We start from the raw sequence: 22,110 nt of genomic DNA on the forward strand, positions 1-22,110 counted from the left end.
TCTTTATATTACATTATATATATATACTTATATAGTTTGTGTAGCAAATATATGAGGTTCCTGCCCAGCAGTTAAAATATGAAAAATAATAATTGTTTGTACTAGTGCCTTAATATGCTCTAAATTATGTTGTGAAAGAGGCCTCCAATGAACATCTGAAGTTATCTGACACTTGCTATCCTGGGTATCCTCACTGAAAGGATGCACTATGTATGAAATTTCTCTAAGTAGATGTTGGTAGTGGAACAGATTTAGGCTGTAACTGTTAGTTGGTGTCCTGATCTTTCTCATATAAAAATAGTTATGCAAGCATTTTCACTAGGAATTCCTTAATAAAAATAAGAGAACTGAAATAAATAAATACAGCAAGGGGAAAAAAAATCAGGTAAAAACTTGATTCATTTCCTCTACAGTATATCCTTGTTAATTAAAAATGATGTGTAGCAGCAGGACCCTAGGAACATAAAAAGGTGTCATGTGGAAAAGAAACCAAGTGGCTTTCCGTGTAATAAGAAGTTGAAGGCCTGCCCTTCATTTCCGTACTGAGTATTAGCTTAGTGATAATGGTAGCACTGCAAACTGATATTCTTCAGAGGAGTGGTACAGAAGTGATTAGATGCTATTTTTTAGAATTACGGAAACAGCATAATTTATGTAAGAAGGGTTCACAAAGGGCCATTTAGTTGAATCCCTTGCTCAAGCAGGACTAGCATCAAAATTAGATCGAGCTGCAGAATATCTTGTTCAACTGAGTGTTCAATAGCACTGGGGATAGAGATACTCTAGCCTTCCTGACCACCTTCGCTACGTTTGCCTTTATTCCTGTGCTTTGTACTTTTTCCAGGTCCTTTCTGGACAAGGCTTGCTAGAGCCATGTAGTGGAAGTTGAATTTGTCATGGTTTTAGTCTTCTTTCTGTAAATATTGTGTATTATAACTCGGCCACTTAACTCATTATGTGCTGACATTGAACCAGAAACTCATGGATTTAGAATACATCTAATTCCTGCTGTGGTGGTGACTGCATGCTTTGAAGCAGCTTCAGGTCAATCTCTTGAGTAAAAAGTCAATTTGTAATATTCTCTTCTTTTAAAAAAAAGTCAGAAGCGATCAGGTAACCTACAGTTTGAATTGCGCTATTTCAGTTAAACATCAGAAGAAGCCAGCATGGCTTTATGAAAGGTGGATTCATACTGACTAACCTGATCTTCTATGACAAAAAGACCCACTTAGTAGATGAGAGAAAGGCTGTAGATGTTATACACCTGGTTTTTAGTAAAGATTTTGACATTGTTTCCAGCAGTATTTTCCTGGAGAAACTAGCTGCTTGTGGCTTGGATAAATTTTTCTGGTTGAAGAACTCAGCTGGATGTGCAGGTTCAAAGGCATAGTGAATGGAGTTCAATCCAATTGATGGCGAGGGTCAAGTGTCATTCCCCAAAGCTCAGCATTGAAGCCAATTTTGGTTAACATTTTTATCAGTGAGAGGATCCAATGCAAGTTCAGCAGTTTTGAGGATGATTCCAAGTTAGGCAGCACTGTTAATCTGCCTGAGGGTATGAACGGCTCTGCAGAAGTATCTGAATAGTCTGGATCAGTGAACAGAGTCCAATCATATGACATTCAGTAAGGCCAAAATGCTAGGTCTTGTACTTGGGTCATAAAAACCCTATACAGTAGTATAGCCTACAGCCAAAAAGAATAATATAGTAGAAAAAGATGATCAGCATCTGGATAAACATAAGCTGGCAGTGTACATATGGCCAAAAAAGGACGATGCCATCCTGGCCTGCAGGATGCATTGTGTCCAGCAGGACTAGAAAGTGTTCCCCTATAGGTGGCACCGGTGAGACCAAACCTTGAATATTTGTTCTGTTTTGGGCCCGTCAGTACAAGACAGTTACTGAGTTTCTTGAATATGCACTGAGAAGAGCAACAAAACAGGTGAAGGAGTAGTAAACAAAATGTATAAAGAGTAACTGAGGGAATTTGAGATGTTTAGTCTGGAGAAGAGGAGGCTGAGTTTTGCCCTCATCACTCTCTCCAGCTGTCTGAAAGGACATTGATGCAAGAAGGGTGTTGGTCTCTTTTTTCAGGTGATAGAATGTAAAGAAATGGCCTCAAGTTGTGTCAGGGTAGCTTTAGACTGAAAGATTTTTTTCACAGAGAAGATGGTTTAGCATTGGAATGGGATGCCAAGGGAAGCGGTGGATTCTCCATCGCTTGGAAGTACTTTAAGTATGGACGTGGTAATAAGGGTATGTTTTAGTGATGCAACTCAGTAAGTCAGGTTGATGAGCTAGATGATTTTAGTGGTCTTTTCCAACGTAAATGGTTCTATGATTCTTTGATCATTCTATCTAAAAATCAATGTGTGAATACTCTCCACCTTCTATTTCAGTGACTTTCTTTTTCCTGTATGCCAGATGGAGAAGTCAGTGTGCACAACCTGTTTGTTGTACCATAAAAAGATCATGAAAATGACTGTAATATCAAGGTCAGGGGTCTATTTGTTCCATGTCCTATTTCTTACAGTGTTTCAAAAACCAAATTAAGGAATATAAGAACATGGTAAATGTATGTTCTAAACACCCATTCTTCTCAAACTACAGGTCTATGTGAGTTGGATGTTGTTAACATTTACATTTAGATAAATTCCCCCATCTGTCCAGGCTGATCTTGAATTCATTATTTGATGTCCATGACATCCGGGTGTGGTATAAATATACATTGCAGGAAGAACCACCTCCCTTTGTTCATTTGTTTTGTTTTCTTCATTTTGCAAATATGATCTTGTCAGTTTCATCTGGTGCACTGCGCAGAACAAGGCAGTGAAAAACACATCCTTCTTATAGATAGTTATGGTTTTATAGTCTTTATAGTCTTCCGCAATTCACTTCTCTCTTTGATTAAACAAATAATCTGAGTCTTGTTTGTCCCTTGTGCAGGGGTCATTCTGTGTATTGCTGCATCATCTTATTCTCTGTGAGCCTTTTCTAGTTGTATCTCTCTGACTGAAATACAAATAAATGGGGAAGGTGGGCAAGGAAGACTAACATACATAGGTATACACAAGTGAGATGACAAATTAAGCAAATTTTAAAACTATGAAGGCAGTATTGATTTAGCTTGGGCAGTGGACTTGGATAGTACTGCATTTAATACAGAAATACGCTGCTCTGTGACCACCTCTGATCATGTTTAGAATGCACCTGTATTTGCAGAAACTTCTTGTACTTTGCTTCTTTTGCAGTTTAGCCAATAACTTATAGTTCCGCTGGCGCCTGTGTAATGCAGGTGATTCCGTTTCCTGGCCTCATTCTCTCTGTTAACACTAAATGTACCAACAAGTAAAAAATTTGTTTACCCAGGAGTGTGTTTTCAGACAAGAGAAACGCATCTGAGTAAGGTTCTCATACACGTCTTCAAACATGGGAGTTTCCATGTGTTCACTGTAGTCCATACAACTGAAGGATCCACATAAACACCTCTTGAACAACTGCTTAATCTTAGAAAGCTCCCCAAGGGGACTTTTTTATGGAAAAATCAATATGATTTACTTGTTACAATTAAATATACTCTGTCAATTTTATACCCTCAGGGAAAATCTAGAATTATTATGATGTAGTCAATAGCATAGTTAAATTAAAGTCCTCTCTCTAAAGATATTCTGTTGACTGGAAATCAATGCATTTCTGAAATGATTTAAAAGTAATTTCTGATTCTGCACCTCCCTATGATCCTGTTGCCCTTCTGACTGGTTTTACCATCACGTTTTCCTGTTTAAAACATATTCTTTTCTCCCTTCTGACATGCAAACCTCTGCAGCCAAGAAAGAAAAATACCTTTAAGACAAACTGTACATAGAGAGCTGGAAAGTTAGCTTTAGGCTTATAAAAATACACAGAAAATGGTTATATGCCTCAAGGGAGAGACCTTCCCTCAAAGCCAACTATACACAAAGTGCTGTCATTGAAGAATTAGTGAAAAGTGTTTCTATTCTGGCGTATTATAGAGACTGAACCAGTGTCAGAAATTTTTGTCTCTTGGAAATGAGTCTTATGGTGAATAAAAAGGAAGTAGCAAAGTTCAGGCTTCTGGCCTCATCATTATTTTCTGCTTTTGATGTTAAGGCATCCCCAGAAATAAACTTATCTTTTGAATAGAACATACATGTCCAACTCGTGGCCCATGGATCACATGCAGCCCTGGACAGCCAGTAGTGTAGAGCCACACGATCATAAACTTTGGACAGTGAGGTGGGTTGAAAACTGGCTGACTGGCAGAGCACAGAGGGTCGTTGTTGGTGATGCAGAGTCCGATTGGAGGCCTGTAACCAGCGGTGTTCCTCAGGGGTCTGTGCTGGGTCCGGTCTTGTTCAACATCTTCATCAATGACCTTGATGAGGGGATAATGGCCACCCTTAGCAAGTTTGCTGATGATACGAAGTTGGGAGGATTGGCTGACACGCCTGAAGGCTGTGTTGCCATTCAGCAAGACCTGGATAGGCTGGAGAGCTGGGCAGAAAAAACTGGATGAGGTTTAACAAAAGCAAGTGTGGAGTCTTGCATCTAGGGAGGAATAATTCCATGCAAGTACAGGATGGGGGATGACCTGCTGGAGGGAAGCTCTGCGGAAAGGGACCTGGGTGTCCTGGTGGACGACAGGTTGGCCATGAGCCAGCAGTGTGCCCTTGTGGCCAAGAGGGCCAATGGTATCCTGGGGTGCATTAAAAAGATCGTGTCCAGCAGGTTGAAGGAGGTGATCCTCCCCCTCTACTCTGCCCTGGTAAGACCTCATCTGGAGTACTGTGTCCAGTTCTGGGCTCCCCAGTACAAAAAAGACAGGGATCTCTAGGAAAGAGTCCAGCGGAGGGCCACAAAGATGGTGAAGGGCCTCGAGCATCTCTCCTATGAGGAAAGGCTGAGTGAACTGAGTCTGTTCAGCCTTGAGAAAAGAAGACTGAGAGGGGACCTGATCCAGGTCTATAAGTATCTGAGGTGTGGGGGGCAGAATGGCGAGGCCAGACTCTTTTCAGTGGTGAGTGGAGACAGGACAAGGGGAAACGGCCGGAAACTGCAGCATAGGAAGTCCTGCACAAATGTGCGCAAGAACTTCTTTACAGTGAGGTGACGGAGCACTGGAACAGGCTGCCCAGGGAGGTGGTGGAGTCTCCTTCTCTGGAGATGTTCAAGACCTGCCTGGATGCCTACCTGTGCGACCTGCTGTAGGGAACCTGCTTTGGCAGGGGGGTTGGACTCAATGATCTTTGGAGGTCCCTTCCAACCTCTGCAATTCTGTGATTCTGTGATTTTAAGTTGGTTTTGCAGATTTTAGAGAGATTTTTCATGAGCTAGTTACATGTAGCTCAAGCATGGACTGGATAGACAAGAATACTGTGGAAGGGAGGGTGCAGTGCAGCACTAAATCTACGTGCCTCTTGCCACACACAGTCAGTTGAATCAAAACCCGCATGTGTCGTACATTACATGTGCTTGTACCACAGGGCAAGTAAAATCTAGTGATTAGCAGTAAGTTTTCAACCCACCTACATGTGTGTGTCTGTGAAGAGATGTGGTTTTTGCAGATATATTATTTAATAATTAAACTTGGGCTCGTGATAGTTTTCTAAAATAAGTTAATAAGTTAACACATTCATTAGTTTCACAAAAAAACAAGGTTTTTTATGTTTTAATAAAAAAAAATTGTTTTTAAAGAAATAAGTTTTCCTTCTTATATACTTTAATTATACTTTACATGCAACCCAAGACAATTCCTCTTCACACAGTGTTGCCCAGGCAAGTCAAAAGGAGGTTACTTATCTTATTCTCTTAGTGATTTTTTGGAAGAACTTCAGTCCAAATTTAGTTGATTTTCTAAGATGATCATCCCATTTCTAAAGGAGTTGATTTGAGAAAATTTTATGGACTATGGGAAGTGAATCTTCACACGCTCTGATTGGGCTGATCTTTTCTGAATTTATAAATGTGAGTTTATAATACTCACAGGTTATTTTTCTTACTTGCTTTTCTGACAGCCATTCCCAATGTGTGTAAAGGTGTTTCTTTGAATGAGCACATAGAGTGTAAAATAGCATAGGAGTTTTCAGCATGTTGAATAAATTATACCGATCAAACTTCAGCTTAGAAGTTTGTGTCAATTGCATGCTTAGCAATATGTTTATTCTCTCCTTAAGATTATTTTCCAGTAAAAGTTTCATTGGTGCTTTTCACTGCATTTATAATAAAAGGGATTTATTCTTATTCTGACTTGTACTTTTGAATTGCTCAAACTAAGACAGGCTAGACCTTTAAATGATGAGAAAACTTGAAATAGTGCCATCATTCATAGAACTCAAACACAGAGCACGTTTATTTCTGTTAGTTTCAATGAGTAGTACTTGAGAATTTAGAAGGGAAAAATATTTATATCACTTTCTTTACCAGAGAATTAAAATGGCTTGGAAATAAGTATTTTCAATGTATATCATTTTCAAAAATGTATATATTTAAATGTGCAGTAATTTGTTGTTGCAGTTTTGTCAGCCACCCAAAGAATGCTGTTGAAGCAGTGCCATGTATATAGTTGCATGCTGTGGGGTGTTAGAACAACATTCTCTCCCCGATAGAGGTAGCAGAACTCCATGGTGTAGTTATACTGTTAGAAAGGCTGTGATAGACTAGGGGGAGGTATTCTTACAGAGTGAGATTTTGGAGGGCAAACGCATGTATCTAGTCTTGTCTTTTCCTGTCAGAGTCAGCGAAGTATGTATATGTTGTGCAAGGAGAAAAGAGCACGAGATGGCACCACAAATGCAGCATCATGCATTGTAAATACTCCTTTTTATTCATTCTTTTCTTTGTAAGGAAGATTGGTGCCAAGTAAAAATTTTGCCACAGTGCATCAATATAAAAGCCTCTCAACACTGCTGTGATTTTTATTGAATGCAGAGCTTCTTGCAATGTTAATAATTTCATGTTGTCTCAGGCTAGTAGTTTTAACTGCTACACTTTGATTATGTTTCAGAACAGTCGAGCATCAAATATTGAAACTGACGTCTGAATTAAAGAGTGTGCAAAAATTCTCTTCCCTCTTTAACTATTGAAACAAACGAAAATGGAAATCTGACTAAAGGAGGTGAGTCTTTTCTTCTTACTCTGATAGTTCTTGATCTGTCTGCATCATTTATTCACTGTTCTCCAGATTTGCTTGTAAAAGACAAGAGGCCAAATGATTGCAAATTGTGAACTGTATTAATGGAGATGAAGATAGCTTCATAACTTGATATTTTGGCTTAGAAAACCACATGCATGATAACCCACCTTTGTACACATGGAGATCTGCAGGCTGGACAGAGTTAATATCCGGTGTATTGGAATGTTGTGGTGCCTTTGTAAACTGCATTTTCGCGAGTCTGACATTAACAGAAAAATGTAACATACAAACTAAAAGGTTTAATAGGGCCCCATATGGATAGATGTATGAGTTATGGAACGAGTTTAAGGAGTATAAGAGCGGGATTGATTTGGTCTGGGGGAATATAAAGAGAATCAGAGCAAAAAAAAAAAAAAAAAAAAATGGCACCATAGGGACTTATAGCAGCTTGGAAGCAATGTAGAAATGGCCTAGGGAAGCTCTAGTAGAGACTTTTTTTCATGTCTTCAACAGCTTTTTATTTTATTTTATTTTGTAACACTACAACCTGCTGCAAGCTAGACGTTACTGATCTGGTAGACATTCTGAAGCTATTTAACTATTTGCACTTCAGTAACTACCAGATGTGGTTTAACTCTGGAGGTGGCTGAGCACTACACAGTTGTTTTGGTCTTTTTTGTTGTGTTTTTTTTTTTTTTTTTTTTTAAAAAAGGGTTGTGGATTGAGATAAAACTATTTACAAAGATAGAGAAAAGGAAAAAGAGTATAATAATTATGACAAGTATATTTGTGTGTGCATACATATATAAATATATAATGTGTGTATAACAAGTGATGTGTAGACAGTTGCTCACCATCCCACCGCCGATGCTCAGATAGCCCCTCAGAAGCAGGAGACAGAAAGATGAACTCTCATTCCCTTCAAAACCGCTTTTGCTTGATGTGATATGTTACAGAATATCTCTTTAGCCAGTTTAAGTCAGCTGTCCTAACTCTGTTCCTTACCAATTCCTTGGGCTCTTCACTAAGAATTGCCTTGGCTCTACAAGGCTTAGGAGGAGCTGCTATGAACATTGGTGTGTTACTAACATTGTCTTTCTCCTAGAACCAAAACATAGCACCATACCAGACATTCTAAGGAAAATAATTTAGTTGCAGTGGAAACTAAGACATCAATTTATTTTACTATTATTTTCATGCATATTTTATTATATACTTTATTATGAATATATCAGGATTAGTTATATTATGATATTCTTATTTTTTAATTTCCTTGAGTGGACAGTAAATTTAAGTCATTAAACGTAGTGTTCTACATCTCTGAAATATCCTTTGCTTCACTCAAGAATGATATTTACTCACTGTTTTCCATGCATTTAACAAATTTCAAAGGAAACTTACCTAGAAAAGAAAAATTACAACTGTTTTCTAATCTAATTATGCAGCAATAACTATTACATTTTATTTTAGTAAGCTTGCTGTAAGAGGAAAAAACACTGATGCTGCTGCATTTCTAAAACCACAAAACTCTATACATTATGATTTATTGTACATAATAAAAATATACATGTACATACAATTCTATGGTATATATGTAGCATATATGTATGTATTTCTGTATTACATGCATGTATTTATAAAAAGTCAATAAGCTAAAGAATATTGAGCGTATTCTTTGGATAATAGGACTTGGAATTAGCATGCATTTTTCTGACTATCTAGGCTAATTAGGTCAGTTGATCTACATTTGCCTCATTTTGTTCTTACTAAAAATCTAGAATTCTGTTGAAATGATTTTATAATATCTGAAATTATATGATTTTTCTTTAAGCGGAAGTTGCATTATTCTTAGCTTAGGGATTTCTTTACAATAATCCATTAACTTATTACTTACATGTATTTATATAAATTGCTGGACATAATTAGACACACACACCCTCAAAAAAAAGTCTTTCCCCTTAGTTCCTTGTGGCTTTAACAAAATAAAGTCCTGCATCCAGTTGAAGTTCTTTTAAGTACTGGAATCTAGTATGTGACAATGATGTGTTCCTCATGTTGTCAAGAACATAATGCAATGAGTAGGGCCCGAAGGGTTACAGTAAATGTGGTTCCATCAAGCTGGTGGGGTTTCTTTGAGCCCCATTTTAGGGCCAGTTCTCTTCAGTGTTTTCATATATTACTTTGGTACAGAATTTGAGCACTTAGTAAATAAATTTGCAGATGCCAATAAACTGGGAGGAGTTCTTGAATTCCTCAAGAGTAGAGAGGCTCTGCCAAGAGATGTTGGCAAATCAAAGGACTTTGCAATCGCCGATTGTATGAAGTTGAATAAAAACAAGTGCTAGATTCTGTACCTGACAACCCTGACTCTGTGTAGAGACTTGAGGATGAGAGGCTGGAGAGCAGCTTGCAGAAAGAGATGTGGGAGTTCTGATCAACAGCAAGTTGAATCTAGTGAGCAACATGCCCTGGCAGCCAGAAGGGCTGATGGCACTCTGTTTTCATTGTTTTGTAGTACTGATTGAGTGAAAGAAGTATGGCATGGAACAGGGCAGTGGGTACAGCCCTTAGCTGCCAGAACTCAAGGAGCATTGGGATACTGCTCTCGGGGGTGGGGTTTAATGTTAGAGTGGTCGTGTGTGGAGCCAGGAGTTGGATTTGATTATTCTTATGGGTCCCTTCCAACTCTCAATATTCTGTGATTCACATTGTTCAGTGTTTCTTAGGATTGTGCTTAACTTTGCACCTACATTTGAGCATACGCCTTTTCTAAGGGGTGAAACAATTTTAAATGATGCTCTAAAAACAGTATTAAAGCTGTATAGTTACCTCTGTGAAAATTAGAAAATGCCAGAATACACGTTGGCAGTTCATGCACACCATGACAAGTTTCTTTCTAACAACTTTTTTTTTCCTCACTGTTTTACTTGAAGTTCACCTTAGTACCCGTGGGCTTCTTGGGGAGCGCATATCAGTTCACTGCACTTTGTGAATCAAGCCTTTTTGCTTTGCTTTAACAGAGGAATAGGCAATAAAGCTGTAAGTTACTGAAGAATGTATTTTGACTAATGACACATTAATTAGAAAGAACAGGGAGGTGGTCCATTTACTTTCATAAGGAACATATTACTGATATATGTTACTCTACGTCTGTGAAATTTGTTTAAAAGAAATTAAATGGGAATTAAATATACCATTAAATGGCAACGTGTTTGTCAGCAGCAAGAGGATGGATAGGCTTTGAAAAAAAATAGAGGAAGAGAATTTAAATGAAATATTTGAAGAACACAGAACAAACTGTAATGAGACAGAACAAAATGAATATAATTGATCATCTACAGAAAGAATTCATGAAAGATGTGAATCTTAAGGTCTTCTTGTCTTACTGAAAGATAGTGTGTAGGATGCTTTGTTGTTAATTATGCAGTTGTCTTAGGCTCTTCAAAATACTCTTCCTTAGGAAAAAAGAAACACATGACATTGAGAACAAATTACCAGTTGAAAGATATGATGGTCTTTGATGCAGTATAACAGAAGGTATGAGGTATTTTACTAATGATGCCAGTTTAAATGTAACAGCTGTAACGAGGAAAAAAATTAGAAGTACTGCTTCAGGTAAAGTACACTGAGAAGGCAGAAAAGCTTAGAATTAGGCAAAGGTAATGAAATCAAGTACAAATAAAATCAGCTTTCAGGGGCTAATTATGGTTGTTGGGTTTTGTTGTTTTTTGTTGTTGTTTTTGTGTTTTTTGTTGTTTTTTAAATATAGGCAACACTTTCCATTATAACTTGAATGGCAGTTCCCTGTGAATCAGAAAATATAAATTTAAAGAGTGCTATAAACAGGCAAATCATATTGTCTATTAGATAAAATACAAAATTTCATATGAAAATGCACTAGATAATTCATTCCCTTCTCTAATTATGTAAAATGTATCAGCAAAATAAAAAACAGAGATAATTCTTTCAAGCAAGAGTATGCAGGCCATGAGAGATATGTGGTGAGATGCTATAGATTCTGGATTTTTTTGCCGTATGAAAAATAGTAGTTGTACAGTCAGCCTTCATAAAAAAAAGTACTCATGAATTTAGTTGTAAAGTGCCAAATGCATTTTTGCATCCAGTGACAGTTAGAACTCCAGGGAATATCCATAACCTTTTGGGGTGAGGTGGATACAGAAACAGCTCAAAAGTATCAGAAGTTACATTTCTAATGATAAGTAAGAAATGAAACAATCATTAAAGACTAACATCTATAGACATTTTTAATAATATAAACCTTTATATGCATAAAATATGTCAAGGTACAAAATCATAATATTTTATTTCAAAAATGAGAAAATAACCAAGTTGGCAAACTCAGAGGAGGCTCATGAGTTAGGCTGAACGTTCTTTGTGAATCCCTTCCAATTCAGGGTACTTTATGATTCCATGAAAAGGCAGAGAAAGTAACTTCAAGGCAATGTTGCCTTCTACTCAACCTACCTCTATTTCCTTGGTGTGTATGGGATTGTGGAAGAGGTAAAAAATACCCAGATAAGTAAGGAACCATCTAGTCTTTTTTTTTTTTTTTTTTTTTTAACTCATTTTCTTCTTATTTTATGTCCTACGGAATGCTAATGTTAGTTTTAAAAGCTTTTCCTTGACTTATCTTAGAGTGAAAGGCACAACCTAACAAGACTCGCTTGTTTGTGAATGCATGACAGGTAGTCCTACAGCCAAGGGACACAGTATTACAGATATGTGACAGTATTGTAAGGTTAGTAAGAGAACATCACTCAGGAAGTAAAAAATTCAACTTAAATATTTTTCTATATTCTTTCTTGGGCATCTACTTCCACCATGGTTTATGTCAATAGCTCAGTAGGCATTTGAATTCACCCAGCATGGTTCTTCTCTTAAGTGCATACCGCTGGAAGTAGATGCCTGTAAGAAGTTTGTAGTGGGTAAATCTAATGACACCATTAACTTTGAGAAAGGGAACATTTGTTTTATTCCCCATCATTCTCTTCTAGTACAAATTTCAAATTGAGCACAACAGGAAATCCTACTTACTCCCATTGTGTAAAATCATGTCTCTGAAATGATTCACCTGTCTTAGAAACAAACTGATCTACATAGCTATTACTGCTTCTAGGCTGCTGATGCTGGGAGAGATGTCTTAGGTTTCAATTCCATGTCATAAATAGTCACAGGCATGATGGTAAGTATCTCACAACCTCGTAATGCCTTGATGGAATCAGGGGGATTCTCATGCATCCTCGTACTGCAAAGATCACAGCCAGCAAAATCTGTCTAAGTGTTGTTTGAATTTGTATTTTTATATGATTGTAACAGCTAAAGTGATAACATCAGCAAAAATCCAATTCAGATAATAATTTCTGTTCAGTGTTCAAGCAGGAAAATCACATTATGAAAAAATGAAAAGAGAATTGTCTTTATTGAGCAGTTAGAGTCTGGAAAAAGGTACATTAGCACTCTTCCAACTCATAGGGTAATACAAAATACAAAAAAAGCCTTATTTTATGTGAAACTCTCTCTGCCACGTTGTTATTATTTTAAACTGTTTCTGCATTCACTTTTACTTCTTTTGTATAGACCTTTTCTTCCCTTTCCTGTCAGCTCCATTAGCTTCTTTTTATGTATAGCAGGCACCATTTTAAAAACTGGTTATTGATTTGAGGAAGTGGCAGGATAACAATGAGAAAAAAGTTATTCTGTTCAAGAGCTGAATGGTCAAAAGAGACCACAATTTTGGTTGGGTGCAGTGACCAAATTCTCAAGATCAAATGAAAAAACAAGGACAATTTCTTAACAAATTAGCATTCATAAAGAAAAAAAAGTATCATCATTGATTTTGCTCCTAACTCATGAATTTACATGAGCGCTTTGCCACAAATATTCATTTTACTGTTTCATTTTAGAAGAGGGGGAAAAAATCAGTTTTATAAAGTCAGCACAATGAAATTCATGCTTAGGGGTTTGAGAGCTGGCTAGGAAGTTCTAGCAACTAAAATTTGGGTCATTATGATCTTGAAATAAAAGAACAATATCAAGAAGTGGAAGAAAATAAGAAATCATAAGAAATCAAAGTCTGCAAGTTCAAATATTGGTGATGTGGTGGGAAGAGTAAGTTACTTAAGTATTTTGAATGTATTTTTATGATGGCTGCTTTGAAAGCAATGCCTCCTACTTTGTGGTATTTGCCCACAAAATCAGAGGCTGGTGGTGGTACAGCAGTAGAGGATGAACCTTTCCACCAATATTCTGTTACGTGTTGCTGTATGACAGATGGCAGCAGAGGGGCAGTCTAATAGAATGGCATCTGACACGAAAGTGCATTCCTCCATGAGGAAAAGATTGCACCTGTTTACATTCATTGATGTTTGCTGAATGTTTGTGAAGACCAAACAGTGGGTGTGAGTACAGTGAGGTGGTGGGTGATGTGTTTAAGTAGCATTGACAGTGGGTCATCTTTGTTGCAAATTTTACAAAGGCAGTCTGCAGGCTCTTGCCCATTGCTGGTGAAAATGTATAGCTAATGGTGGTGACTGTGTTGAAAACTTTTGTTTCACAGATGAGAGTTTTCTCTATCAGCTAGTGTTATTTTGTTCTTTCTTTCTCTCTTCTTGTATCTGTTGTAGCTGCAATGGGAATAAAATGGGAAGCGTTACTTTTGGAGCAACCTGTGAGTTTTTAAACTGCTGTCTTATGTGTTCTGTATCAATATGGATAGATGTAGTGGATAAAAAGTAGTGTGAAAAGAGTGCAAAATGGGGGTGAAGTACCATAAATAAAAATTCTGTAAAAGATGTTTTGAGGGCATATGTTACTAGTTGAAATTCCGTAAATTCTGTAGCTGGAAGGTTAATACACTGCTTGGGCTTAGGAGCAAGAGAACATTGTCCCTTTCACAAGTACAGCCACTCCAAGGCTCCCTTCTTATGTTACATACATTTGAAAAAGTTGTTGAAAACTAGAGAGACTTCGGGAGAAGCTCAAGATCAGTTCAGGCTTTGATTGCTGTGATGAGATAAAAGATACACAGCCTGTTAGGTTCAGTGGAGGGGGAGATGGAAAACTTTTGTCTCTGTGGAAGACAGCAAACCAGTAAGGTTCTGGGACTCATATCCAATTACAAAAAGAGATCCAGTGCATTGAAGTTAAATCTACAAATGGAAGAAAAAGTATATTTTTAGACAGGAGTAGATAAACATTGGAAAAATCCACTAAGCAGTTCTGTACATTCTTGTAACTTAAAAGATTTCATTTGATATTTGTGCTAAGATTGCTGAAACAGTTTGGGGAATTAGATGCTCAAGCATCCTTGAAATGTGTTCATTAAATTCTCCAAGATCTCATGGGTTCATAAGAAATTTTTAGAAATGCAGCAAAGCTGAAAGCAGTGCTCTGTTTTTTCAGTCACAGACTGTGGAACTTGACAGAAGGTGTTGTGTAGTAGTGCGAGGTGTTCTGTGATATGTTACAAAGACAGTTAGACTGCATTGTGACAATGGCATCTCCTGCCAACAGTCAGCGTATTTGTTTTGTAAGTGAAAATAGCTAAAACCTATTTTGACCTAATAGGAAACTACTGAGATTGATGCTACTGTATTTTCAAAGTGTTTTCTTGCACCGCATCTGTTTAACAAGGTTCTGATTCACTCATTATAGTAACAGAATGCTAATTCATCTCCATTCTTCTGCCACTGGTAGGGAGGAAAAAAAAAAAAAAAAAGTCTGTGTGCACTGGGTGCACTGGTAGCATCAGCAGCTTAGCAACTGTTCCTCTTTTTCTCTTGGACTTTCAAGCATCTTCTTTGATTGCCAAAGCATAAATGGGCTTTTGAAAATCTACCTGGGATGTGAGCACCTCCAAAGTAGGTGCCAAAATATGACAAGATAAGCAAATTAACAATGCATTTATTGTTTTACTGTCATGTTGTCTGTAGAAATAATTCATTTAAGACTATTGACTACCACCAGGAAAACGTTGATCTTCAGTAAATGAGTCTGGTTGTCTCAATTTCACCTTAGTGAGAGTTGCACTGAATTAGGGGCCACATAGATATAGTGAACATCCAATCACGCACCAGTACAAGTAATAATTTCACTGTCACTGGACATGACAACTGTTACAGTAGAACTGATCTATTTTCTTCAGTTTTTACAGTTAACTGACTAGGTTCTGAATGGCTAAGAGCCAGTGGTCCTTGAAACATTAGTGACAGATTTGTAAGCAGTACAGGTAATATTTGCAAGTCAGTTTCCTACTACTTCACTATCAGATGCAGAGATGCACGTCTGAAATATTGTGCTCATTAGAAACAAAGTAAAGATCAGCTATGGATGAAAAAAACTGCTGTATCTATTGAATCAGAGTTAGATTTTGTCCTGAGTTTGATTTACTCACAAAGGTGGCTTTTGTGAAACCCTAGTAATCTGAATTCTGCCTCATAAACTGTAAGTGTGACTCAGTAGTCTAGAACATTACAGTTTTAGTGTGTTTTTTTTTCCTTGAGAGTTTTTGCAAGAGTGCAAAAATTAACAACGTGGAAGCAATTAGAAAATTTAGTACAAAAAGGCTCATCTGCTTGTGGTTATTAACATTTAATGAAATTATGACTTTATTTCCTGCTATTGCTAGACTGCTTTAAGACTTGCTTTTTGTTGCATAAGAAAACAGGCTTATATTAGCTCAATGTTAAAATCTCAGGGTATAAGTGGTTGCATTTTTTTTTTCTATAAAAGTGAATATAGTTGTGTAATAATACAATAATAGTGTAACACATGTTAATAGTGTTGATAGTGTAACATACAAAGACTATAATGGTTGATATATTGAACATATTTTGGAAATCTGTTTATCCAAGACATCAATGTGACAACAAACATATATTAGGTTGTTGGGGTTGTATTGGTATACAAAACCTGTATTTTATGAGCTATATGTCATTATCACAATAAAAAGTCTGCTGATTAGATTGCTGCAGTTCCTATCGTTGTCCTGTAGAACCTCCACATGAAAGATGAAGTCCAACAAGGGGATGCAGCAGTATGTATTCTGGACAAGTTATTCACCAAAACTGCTGTGTGTATTCTTTCCACAGCTTTTGTGGTATCTTAATGTTGGGGGCAAAAAAAAAAAAAAAGAAAAAAAAAAAAAAAAAAGAAATGTAAGACAGTTCTAGAATATATTATGTTTTCCATATAAAGACATTTGAGTTGAAGGTGCCCAGTTACAGTAGTTTTACATTTCTGACTGACAGAAAGAATGTAAGTACAAATGTTAGTATTTGTTATTTCTGTAAGGGAGTAAGTCCAAAAGGTAACGTTCTTGCTTATTTCAATAGCCTTATAATGCAGCTATTCTTATATATACTATATACTCTGCTTTTGTCCTGTGCCACACGGAAGTGTCTTTCCAGTAAGTCTGTTATGATTTGAGTTTCATATTGCTATCTGAAGATACTCTGTGATCTGTAGCAGGTAAGGAAGGTGTGCTGCTTCCATATTGGTAGACCCAGATAAAGTTTTGAACATAGATAAGCCAAGTAAGTATAGTTCTTGGTTTGGCTAAATGATTCTGAGAAATATTTGCAAATGATTAGTAATCTAATCATTAAATGACTTTACATGTTACATTATATATAAGCATGTTTATTTTTGCACATATATATATAGTTTTCTAAAATATTTTGTGAAAGTAACAATAAATATAATTTTATCTTTCTATCCAATTTGAAAATGTAATTCAAAAATATGTCAAAAAGATGAGGGAATCTAGCTGTCACATAAGGTACAAATTGGACTGATTAGATCAAAACATATTTTCCTTAATATTTGACATGGAATCTGCCCATAAGGAAAATAATGCTAGGCAGGACTGAGGGCAAGTCAGTATGACATCAAGAAGAAAATTACACAATTGGGTTGAAATGTGATCTAAAGTAATAGAAGAGTTTCTCAGATTTAAGATCAGTAGCAGCCCAATATAAGATCTAAGAAATTTTGTAGGAAATGCAACAGTTTTAGTTCACTGGGTAGAAGAGGGCTGTGTTACTAAAACCAGCACTTCCAAACAGATGCTAATTATTAGATGTTGGATCATTTTTTTTTGGGTGGAAGGTTATAACAAGGATGGACTTTATCCTGAAGCAAGATTTCTGATCTAGCTTTGACTCCATGATATTTGGTGACACCAGTCAGATTTCTTAAAGTATCATGAGAAGAGTTAGTGTCTTAGAGCAACAATAAACAAAGATGCACAGACTGTAGGAAAAGCCTGACAGAACCAGATATAGAACAGCATAATTTTAGAAATTACCAGCTGTGACAGAGCATCTGTTTTAAGGTTAGAGAAATTCATGTATTGAATCTGTTTGGATAGTGGATTGATCTCTTGAGATATCAGTAGCCTGAATTTCTGAGAAAACAGAAAAGTGTTGCATCCTGATATCCTTGTATTACAAGAATTTATTTGTCCTACGCTTCCTGACTGCCTGACCCTTCAGTACGGTGGGTTTTGTATTTTCAATTACTAAACTCTATTGCATGATATTATGGTAAGATTGAGCGCCTGTAGCATGTTCTCTCTGAGTAACTGGTTAGCTGCCAGGGAAAGAAGAAAAAATCGATAATATCAATACTTTTTTAGCTCTTCTAAATCAATTGTTTCACGCATTAAGTAGCTCTCCTTGAGTATACAACTCTGTGTGGCTATTTTGTTTTGATTACATTTATTTTCCCAGTGCTTTCTTCATATTTAAATAAATTAGTCATAACAAACTGAAGGAAAACCTTTTTCTTCCTCTTTCAAAAATGTGAAATTGATTACGTTCTGGACTCACGTACCTGGCATGAATTGAATTACCCGCTTTCAGCTTACATTAGATACTTGATTTGTAATTAAAATCCAGATGATAAAACAAATTAAGAATGATAAAAGTAGTCTATTGATTCAGTAGGTGACTTATTTCCTATGTTACTGCTGTTCTGCCTCACATACAGTTCCATTTGCTTTACTAATTGTATGTAAAATGTTATTGTATTGTGGTTCTTCATAACAATTTTGATACATCATGAGAGATCCTTCTTGATTAGAATAATTGAAAAGTATTGGTGGAAAAACATGTGCGATAGTTACTGATAGTTTCTACAGCTATTTGAGAAGCTGCAAAGCAGTGTATGCACTTCTGGTTGTCAGTAATAATCTCTGTTTCAATTTTTGAAGTGAAATAACCCATAATTTCATATTCATATAACTCATATATAATGTCAGATTGAAAAACTGTTATCCAGTTTTCATAACATTTGTGTAATTAATTATAAGATTGAAAATCACGTTAATTTCTAGCAGGAAATGTTACTTTCAAGTTTATGATGTATGATTTGTTTTGAAAATTGTACAACTTAACAGAATGTGTTATTCAGATAATAGCTGAAGTGGAATTGGGCGATTGTAGTAGTCCATGAAGTTTGCCCTGCTTGTGCTTAGCAGGTTTCTTTCTTCCTGGACTTTCTTTGTAGGAAAGCTGAGGCATGTAAATGCTTGGACAAATTAATTTGAAAAATGTTACACTGTGGTCTCAGAGAAATTCACCTCTGACTTGAAAAATATACTGCAGAGTGAGAATTTCATTATTAAAATTCTTTCTACTGGGATTTTTCTCACTGTTGTTTTTTTCTAGTTCCCTTAAAGAGCAATAGCTATGTCACGGCATACTTGAGCTCTCATGTATGTATTTACTAAGGATAAATTCAAAGTAACATAAAATTTAGATGTAAAAGCAAGACACCTTAATAGTTTCTGACCACAACAAATGGCTACTCATACTACAGTTAGTAAATAACCACCCCAAAATAATTTTTCTGCATGAGTAGAGGCATCCTCCATTTTCAATTTTAATTTGCTGTTTATTTTGTTTGCACCTATTTTTGAAGGACAACTTATGCCCAGTTTTTTGTCTGTTTTTGTAAACTCCTAAATGGCAGAATAGTAAGGGAAAAAAAACATTGATTTACAGATATTATACAATGTACACCTGCAATGTATACTGCTATATTATATATAGTGTCCTGTTTAATTTATAGTACCTAATCCTTTGTAATCCATCCTATCCTTCCTATTTTCAGTGTTGCCATCGCTTAGATATCTAAGAGAGGCAACATGCCTGCTGCTGTATTTAGCACTTTCACAGGTCTGAAGTTACATATGTAGTTTTATAATGTATTTATTTTAAATTAAAAAAAAAAAAAAAAAAAAGAAAGCAAGTGAAAATAGTGACTGGGTAACTGAATAAATGAACTGAATCGTAGGAGTTGTGCACAGCCTTGTTGTATTGACTTTCTGTCAGATTATGTGTTAAGTGTGTAACCTTTATTGTTTGACTGCTCAATTGGCAGTGAAAATAAGAACTTCTAACTAGTCCTAGGTTTTAACGCATTGAAAGATACGCTTTGGTAGTCTATGGGAAATTCATTGGACAAACTGGTAACATTCCCTTGCAGGGTAAAGCCTTCTGAGAACTATTAAGGTAAATTCTATTGATCATCCATATTTTATTATCATTCTATGAAAGCTTCAAATCATAGAGTCACAGCATCCTTAGAGTTGGAAGGGACCTTTAACGGTCACCTAGTCCAACTCCCCTGCAGTGAACAGGAATATGCACAGTTAGATCAGGTCGTCCAGAGCCTGGTCCAGTCTTGCTTGAAAGTCTCCATGGCCAGGGCATCCACCACATCTCTGAGCAACCAGAGATAATAATTTAAAGGTTATTTGAAGGTTATTAATAGTAAGTATATTTTAATTGTAGGTAAATTTTTATGGACTTTTTTGATACATATCACGTTTCTGATAAAATGCCTCAATCAAAGAATCAGTTCCAATTCCTCCACTTCATGGACTTCATATTTTAAAAGCGTTTCCTTACCAAGGTTCTATCTAAAGCATCTGTTAAAATTTACAGCTGCTAAACGTGCAGAGTGGGCACGTGTCATGAAAGTTAATAATCAAAAACATTTATGCAAGTAAAGAATGCCTTGCTTTATAAGAAAATGGAGAGCTTTTCCAGAGCACTACTACTTTGTTTTCACTTCATAGATCCTATATTGTGATTAATCAATTAAGAAAGTATTAGATAATATCTTCTTACATGGGTAATTATTAATTAATAATGTTATTCTAACTACAAATTACAGTATATAGGGAAACATAATCTGGAACACACTGTGAAAATAGAGTAGGTTGAGTAACACATTACCATAGACAGAAATAGGAAAGCTCTGGATAAATAGGGGAGTTGAAAAAATAAAAATACTTCTTACCTCACTGACAAGTTGTTTTTTAACCTTTAGTCCTCATTAGGCACTCAACTTCTGTTTTAGTGAAAAGTGGCTTGTTTAATGTTAACGTTTGTTAGGTGGGACGCTAACATATTGACAGAATTAACTTCCTTGAGATCGTTAATGTTACTGTCTACAAAATTTAGGTGGTAGTTTTTCATTATTCATAATTATCTCTGCAAACTGAAAACTGGTTAAGAGAGCCCATTTCAACAAGAAAAGAAGGAACTTAAGGATCCTAACATCTGGAACCATGAGACAACAATCCTAGATTCTCATGTCAAGAGCGTAATCATTGCAGTAAATGTCCAATGTATGGTCTGAACACTGATTGACACAAGTCCTTATCAGGATCACTTAATAAAATAGTCAGTCATCATGGTTTAGTACTTTCATTAGCAGGGTATTAAATACATTGCTTTTAAATAGCAGTCTCTCTTGCTTGGGCATTATAAAAGCCATGTGCTGACATTTTGCTAAGGCATGAATGTCATTCCATGTCAGTACATTTTTTTCTATGCTTTCATTGCCTAAAATAAAAGAGTAAGTGAAGGCCATGATAAATTTAGTGCATCTTCGATATTTTTCAAGAGGAAAATACTAGTACATCAGAAATCAGTAACAGAGGCACAAATTGTATACGAAATTCTGGGCACTTTAAAAATCTTACAATTTTTGCATTGCAGTAACCCTTCTGATTGTAAAATACACAAAAATTCATTTCCTCAACTTCCATCCCTTTTGGTGTTACATGGTATCAATGTTTCATCCTTTTAAACTGTCATTAATTTCAGGATCTCTCTCATTTTAGTGTTTCTTTTACTATTCAGCTGTTTAAAGCCTCCACAGTAGGGTGTTGTTGAGGGATTTAAAATGATGTAAGCTCAGTAGTTGTTGAAAGGTCAGAGGCAGGTGATTTTCATGTCCCTTAGCACTTAATCAGCACCTGCTGCTGCCAATTTGAGGAAAGCCCTCTATGCAAGCAGCCCACTCTGCTCTTTTCAGGTAGATGCAGAATTTCAGAAAAGTAGTGGAGGAAACACAGTGAGAGGTCGTTTTTGCTTATATAAACTTTTGGAAACTCCTTTAATTGTTGTGTATCAAGACTGAAAGCTGTGCATAATTTAGAAGAAACTTTCTAACAGAAACTCTGAACCATAGTTTGTTTTTCATAAGGCTGGCTGGCCTGGGGAAATCCAATGAAAGCTGTTCAGAACATAGTCATGTGAGCCTGAGTGAGATGAATCCGACAGTTCCTTGTGCTCTTATCATTTATGAATTAAGGCCATCTGGTCTTTGTACATTTAAGATTGTCTCTCTTCATAGTGATTTATTCTTCAGTAAAACAGGATATAAATGTTGCATTAAATTTAAATTTAAAAAAAAAAAAAAAAAAAAAAACCAAGAACTGAAGGGTACTCTTACCATGCAGTTGTAATGTGGATTAAGCATTAATAACATACATTTGACTTTTAATGAGAAATACCAGTGAAAACCTTATAAATATCGTGAATGGCTTTCCACTTGCTTTTGATATGCAGTATAGTTGTCAAAAGCAGTAGAGAGAAACAGAAATTTCAAGAAAAAAACTACCTTTGCTAAAGTGTTT

The 22,110-nt window shown here is 36.2% G+C and overlaps 1 protein-coding gene across 3 annotated transcripts in view; it reads left to right on the forward strand.

Annotated features, from left to right (window-relative positions):
• DLGAP1 (DLG associated protein 1) overlaps window positions 1-22,110 on the forward strand; it is a 368,791-nt gene that overhangs the window by 132,778 nt on the left and 213,903 nt on the right. For 2 of the 3 annotated variants that reach the window (XM_052703449.1, XM_052703451.1), the window contains one exon: window positions 7,026-7,136. The gene's annotated coding sequence lies outside the window, so the exon portion shown is untranslated. The remainder of the gene's footprint in view (window positions 1-7,025; window positions 7,137-22,110) is intronic. The other variant, XM_052703450.1, reaches the window with a different exon arrangement.

Source organism: Tympanuchus pallidicinctus, unplaced genomic scaffold (assembly GCF_026119805.1).
Source record: "Tympanuchus pallidicinctus isolate F22 unplaced genomic scaffold, pur_lepc_1.0 scaffold5, whole genome shotgun sequence".
In the NCBI taxonomy this organism is placed as follows: Eukaryota; Metazoa; Chordata; class Aves; order Galliformes; family Phasianidae; genus Tympanuchus; species Tympanuchus pallidicinctus.